Source organism: Petaurus breviceps, unplaced genomic scaffold (assembly GCF_028583685.1).
Source record: "Petaurus breviceps papuanus isolate PSGF00001 unplaced genomic scaffold, PetGlider_PUasm1.0 178, whole genome shotgun sequence".
NCBI classification, from domain to species: Eukaryota; Metazoa; Chordata; class Mammalia; order Diprotodontia; family Petauridae; genus Petaurus; species Petaurus breviceps.
The window spans coordinates 12,146,379-12,153,149 of NW_027185777.1; positions in this window are offsets into that span (position 1 = coordinate 12,146,379).

The following is a 6,771-nucleotide window of genomic DNA, read 5'->3' on the forward strand; positions in this document are numbered from 1 at the left end:
AAGTCCAGAATGCACTGGCCTCTCACCTTGTCCTTCGCATCTCTGTGTTGATAAATCTGGAAACGGCCACAGCTGCTGCTGATCTGGAGTCTCTCTGGCTGGCGGCTGGTCAGACCCGCCCTGGGGCTAAAGCCTCGGCGTGGGGCTGGGCTCGGCTCCCAGAGCGCTGCGCTGGCCAATTCCTGCCGGCCTGCCGGGCTGTTCTCAGTGGGAGGTTAGCTTCTCTGTGTCATTTTGTGGGTTCTGCAGCTCCAAAGTTTGTTTAGAGTCCCCTTTTTACATGGATTGGGGAGGGTGGAAGCCGGAGCTTGGGGAGGGTGGAAGCCGGAGCTGCGGAGGGTCGTGCTTCTACTCCGCCATCTTGGCTCCACCCCCTTTCTAATTGTTCTTACCATTCTTCTCATCCTGATCAATATTCCACTCAGTTAACAAAGTAATTCTGAAGTTTAGGTCTGATCATATAACCTCCAATAAATTCCAGTGGCTCCCAATTATCTCCTTTATAAAATATTAACTTCTCTGTTTAACATTTACCCTTGCTTCTTCTTACAACAAGTAAAACAACTGTTGCCTTCAAAGAATATACTTTCTAATAGAGAAAACTTATATGGTGATGGTGGTGATGGTGATGATGATGGTGATGATGATGATGATAAACACAACAGTGGTTGATGGTTGATGAGGGTTATTTGGTTAGAGAAGCTTGTAATTTTCAATTGGTTGACATGAATAGTAAAAATTATTATTCCTAAAGTTAGTGCTAGAAACTTGAGAGTGGAGGAACATGCCTCATGGCTGAACATTGGTTAGAAGACTGAGATAGGCTGGAGATGACAGTTTTACCATTCAGAACAAGCTCAAGAACCTAGATCAGGTGGATGGAGAGCTCAGTAAGTTCTAGATCACAACAGAATGCCATGAAAACTGTGAGTATGATATTTACATGCTCATTGCTAATATTTCAGTTCAACCAGGTAACGAGACTGAGTCAGAAAAAGAAGTGGTGGAAGAAAAAAAGAATAAAATGGAAAAATCTAAATAATAAAGGAATTCATTAACTAGTTTCTATCTTAATAGTAGTCTACATAGAGCTAAAATCAGGCCCTTTGAAATTTCCACCCATTGTTTTTTTTTTTCTCTAGAGACACAAGGAACAATCCTTCTCCCACATGATAATCCTGAAAAAACATTAAAGCACTTAGCATAGCCCCTACAATCTTCTGTTTTACAGTTTTCATATCTCCAGTTGTACTTAAACCTATCCTCTTCTAACATATACTCAAGGAACATCACCATCCTTGATGTCCCTTTTCACAATATTTTCAGGTAATCAATGACCTTCCTAAAACAGAGAATATAGAACTATTATTCTAATAATGAAGAACTAATATTCAAATAGTCTGACTAGACCATGCTTAATGTGATCTAAGATATTTTTAAGACATTTTTATGATTTCCTTGTGGCTGGAAGCTCTTTTTGATGATACCCGCCACCCCTTAACAGTACAGATTGGCAAGCATTCTGTTATCTCAGTCACTGAGAACATAAATGAGTTGCCCAAAGTCACATTGTCAATATGTGTCAGAGATGAGAATGAAGTCCAGGTCTTCATGATTCTGAGGTCAGTTCTCTATCCACTATGACACACTGCTATTCTTTTTTGCCTCTCGATATTTTGTTAGCATCTTTGAATCCTTATGTGTTATTGGTAACATGAGTTTGCAACCATCATCTTTTTTCAAGTGAACTGACATCTCTTCACACCTTTCCAAAATTGTTCTTGGGAAAATGGTTATTTGAATACAAAAGTAGAGATTTATCTCTATTAAATTGCATCTAAATATTGAATACATATTGGTATTCTATTGTTTGATGATTGTATTCAAAAGGAATGCTAGATTTTTAGGCATTTGGCACCCCATCTAGACATTTCACAGAAATGTGTGCCAATACTCAGTCTCAATTTTGAAACAGATTCTTTAAAAACTTTTTTTTATAATTTTGCCTTGTCACTTATCATGCAGGGTGAGGTTCAGTCAAATATAGGGCCAGCATCCCTGGAAAATAATTAGCAGCGTAGAGGTAGAGAAGACTATTTTGGTGGGTAGACTGGTCTGCAGTCAGGTAGTCATGGATGTGGGGCTTTGAGCAGGAGGTTAAACAAAGAGAAGGTAGAAGACTAGAGAAAGACTCTAAAGAAGTATCCATAAAGTTTCCTTTCTAAGACCAGACAGAGCTGAAATAATCTAAGTGAGGAAAGTAAAAATCCCAGGATCAGAGTTTAGGGTTCCAAAGTTAGAGAAATGGAGTAATGCTTCAGGAAATATTCAGAAAATTGGATTCAGAGATGAGGTCCAGGACTTGACAATGTCACTGCACAGACAGGACCCTAAAGGCAGAATTCTACCTTAATATCTTCCTAGAGACCATGCCCAAAGAGTCTTAGTTTATTAATGTTTAAGGTAGGATGTGATATCTTATGGCAATAAAAATTTATGGATTTGTGACATTTTACATTATATTTAATGTATTATCTAAATGTTTCATTTACACTTTAATGATCCATTGTTCTATGTAGGCACTCCCATCTCCACTGTAAATCGAAAGCATTCTCTAATATAGTAAATGATCTTGATGAATTGGTCAAAAATTTCATTCCTCTAGCAGCAAATCAGGGGATAAGATGTTCCAAAATTATAATGACCTTATAATTCTAATGCTCTATAATGATCTCTGGATAAAATACATATAGCCATTACCAAAACCCATACATGAAGGCCATTACAACTCAGTAGGATGCATCTGATATGATCCTCTGAGAAGAACACAGGGTGGCCACCTTCTCAACCTGATGAGACATCAGGGTAACACCTTGTAAAGGGTTCTATTTATGAGGCATGCAAATAGAAAAATACATTATCTCAAAGTGAAAAGGATTTATAATGCAATACAAATTATTAAAGACAAGTTATAGAAATAAGATATTTTCAAAAGAAAGACTGGACCTTGGCAAAGTTTCAAATGATGTATTTATTACTTCTCAAACTGTAGAATTTCTGCACGTGTTTTTCCACATGCTTTTCTACACTTTTATTATCTTAGGTGCACCAGTGGGTGGCCTGTGACCACCATTAATATCTCTCATTCTTATGTGCAACTGGATGAGTAGTATCACAAAATAAGTCTTCCATATAGACAAGTGCTACAGGTGGTCAAGGAGAAGACAGGAAATGTAGTAGTTCATCACCCAGCCTATTTTATTTTCCAGTTGCATATATCCTCCATATTATTCAGTAGGGCAAAATGTTGTCTTAAAGGCTTTACTGTAACAAAATGTATTTTTACATGTGCCAAAAAAATTCTCGAAAAATAGAACAGAGATGACCTTGTTTGATGACTATCATTAATACAAAATGAGGAGATAGATTTGTCCAAAGATATCTGTAACAGTCATGGATCCACAGCTGAGTCCAAGTTGGAGAAGAATATAGTAAGGGACTGCTAATACTCTGCTTTGTTCAATTGAGTCAAGTCCTAGAATGGGGGATGATCTCTTAAATAAAGGCATCATCACTGAAAAGAGTTTGGTCCAATGATCCACATAGGAAACACCAAGAACATGAAGCATGCTACTCATCCAGATGATAATTCTCCAGTACTGGAGAGCCTACAAAGATGTATAGGGGCATCTGTACATACCTGATTTAGATACTGCAAATGGACAGTGAATTAGGTCCAGGATTAAACCAGAAGATGAGGAAGACCTGAAATGACTTTATGAAACCACCAAGTTCCTTCAATATCTTCAAATTTTTCCTTGAAACAGAAACCTATCTTTTTGGAATAAATATTATTTGGCTTATATCATATGACAAAGAGTTATGGGATGCTATAGTCTCAAAAGGATTCAAATTGAAGATCACTAAAGAGACAATGGAAAAATGTATAATTGAGTTACAACATACTACAAATAGGGAATTCTCATGAGCAAAAATGGATAAAGGATGTCATAAAACAAAACATAGAATAGATAAGGGGACAAGGGAAGGGAAAAATGTATTAAGCACCTACTATGTGCTAGGCAGGGCAGCTAGATGACTCAATAGATAAAGCACTGGACCTGGAATCAGGGACACTTGAGTTCAAATCCTGACTCAGACACTTACTAGCTGTGTGACTCTGGGCAAGTCACTTAATCTCTATTTACCATAATGCATTGGAAAAAGGAAATGGCAAACCACTCCAGTATGGTGACCAAGAAAATTCCATGTACAATACAGTTCATGGAGTCATGAAAAGTCAGATATGACTAAATAACTGAGTAACAACAATGTACCAGACATTGTAATAAGCACTTCACAAGTATTATCTCATTTGATCCTCACAACAGCTCTCCCAGGTGGGTGATGTTACCATCATTCTCATTTTCCAATTGAGGAAACTGAGGCAGATATAAGTTAAGTTACTTGCCCAGGCAGACACAACTTAAGTTACTTGCCAGGATGAAATGAATGTCTCCGGTTGGATTTTAACTCAATCCTATCCCAGCACTCTATTTGCTACATCACTGAGCTACTTCATATAATAAAGATAGATAAAGAGGACAGGACAGTTATGGAAAAAGTGAAGGACTATTGGACAGCCCCAGTGCCTCATTCATTACATCATCCTATCAAGAAAAACTGGTGAAGCTCCCCAGATCATTGGGTGGTCTCCTGACAAATTTGTAGAACATTGGAAAGAATTCTATAGGATGAATAAACAAGAATAGGTTTCAACCTGTGTTGTAGGAAGGACTACTCAAATTGAAAAGAACACAGACCCATTGGAGTTCTGGAGTTCCAGGGCCTATATCATACAGATACATACATGTACACACACAGGTATATGTCTATGTACATATGTATGTATGTGTGTATATATACTTATATAATTCTGTTGCATTCAGGGCGATTTATTAGTTTGATTTTTCCAATATTGATGTATTTCACAATTTTGAAGCCATATGTACCTCTTAAGCTTTGAAGCTTAAAATTATACTAAGATTTCTGGGAGACGCTGTATATTTATGTATATTCCTATTGTTCTGTTTGCCTTTACTCATCGTAAGTACTACAAGGCTAAATCGCTAAATATTACAAGAAATTATTTTTCTCATTGCTTTAAGACCATGGGCTTAAATTAATATCCATACAGTCCTTATGCCTTATTCCCTCCATGTACCTGTATCTTTTTTACTCATCTGTGTGACTTTATGATGACAAGCACTATACTCATAGTCCATACACCTGAGTTGAAATAATGGATCTGACACTAAATATAGCCATGTGACCTTGGTCAAGTCATTTAATTTCTCTGAGCCTTAGTTTTCTCATCAGAAAATGGGTAATATTTTCTACCTGTTTCTTTACAAGTTATGAGGAAAGTGCTTTGTTAACCTAAAACATTATATAAATGTGAACTTTTAGTTCTATTTTTAGCAAGAATGTCAACATATATATGTTTGATTTTTTCTCAATTCTTACCACAATAACTGGTACATAGCAGGTGTTTCATAAATGTTTATTGAGTGACTGGCTGATCAGTTGGCAAAAAAAACATATTAAGAATACAAGTAAATAAATTAATGTTCGCAGTTGTTCTAAGAACCTTCGCACCCTCTGTACTCTTCCCACTGCTGTGGAAATAGAAGGTGGTTAGTAGACTATAGAGTTATTTTTTATTTTATCCATAAAATGGACTCCACTATTACCATGGCCAAGGTAATTTATAACGTAGTATAACTTCTGCTAATTTATATTTATGCTAATTAATATTTAGGAAGGGTATTCCTGAAAGCACAGACATAACTGGACATATGCTTGAAGCATTTCCGTCTTGGTAGAATGGGATAGAGTTTGAATTCTGATGCCATGGCTAGCAACAAATTGATGTAACTTCCAGCCATGCCACAATGTGCTATCAGAGCAGGATGTGTGTGTATGTGTGTACATGTGTATGTATGTATGTATTTCAGGGACACTAGTGGCAAAATAACTGACGAGAATAGAAAATAATGGCTTTCCAGATTCTTGGATGTACAGTGTTACATAACAGCAAAGAGTTTTTAGACATTATAGTAGGATAAACATTTTTTCCTAACTGCAATTCAGTTTATTAGGCTTCTCTCCAGTTCAACGCAATAGTCCATAGGATGTAACAAATAAAAACAACATTCTTTTCTATCAGCCTAAAATTGATTGCCAAGCTACTAGAGTTGGGTAAGCTACATTATTGTTTTCCTCAAAAGTAAAGGAGTTCTTAGGGAACATAAATTTCCCAGTGAAAATCAATACAGAAACAATAAACTTGAGACTCATGACAGTTAAAGGATGAAAAAAATAATTGTGCAGAATGGAAACGATATGCAGGAAAAATGGAAAGCATCGCTTTGCCTTTGCAATAGCAGCAAAAGCAAAATCAACCCATCCCCCTCCTATAACATCCATGCTTGTTTATTCTTATGCTATATTTGTTTTGTTTTGCTCTAAGAGGAAAGTTAATAACTAAAATAAGCATAATTGGGTTAGTTAAGTCTAAACCAAGTAGGTTTGTAGTTGGCAACATGATCCTTGTTTTCCAAGTCAAGTTAATGAAATGCTGCAGAACCTTCGGCTGATTTGTTCTGTAAAAGATGCCCCTCTCAGTGATGTAGTGAGAAAGGATCATGAAGATTTCTAGCCAGAAGGAGAGCGGACAGGATGATTTTCAATGAGCAAGACAACTACAGA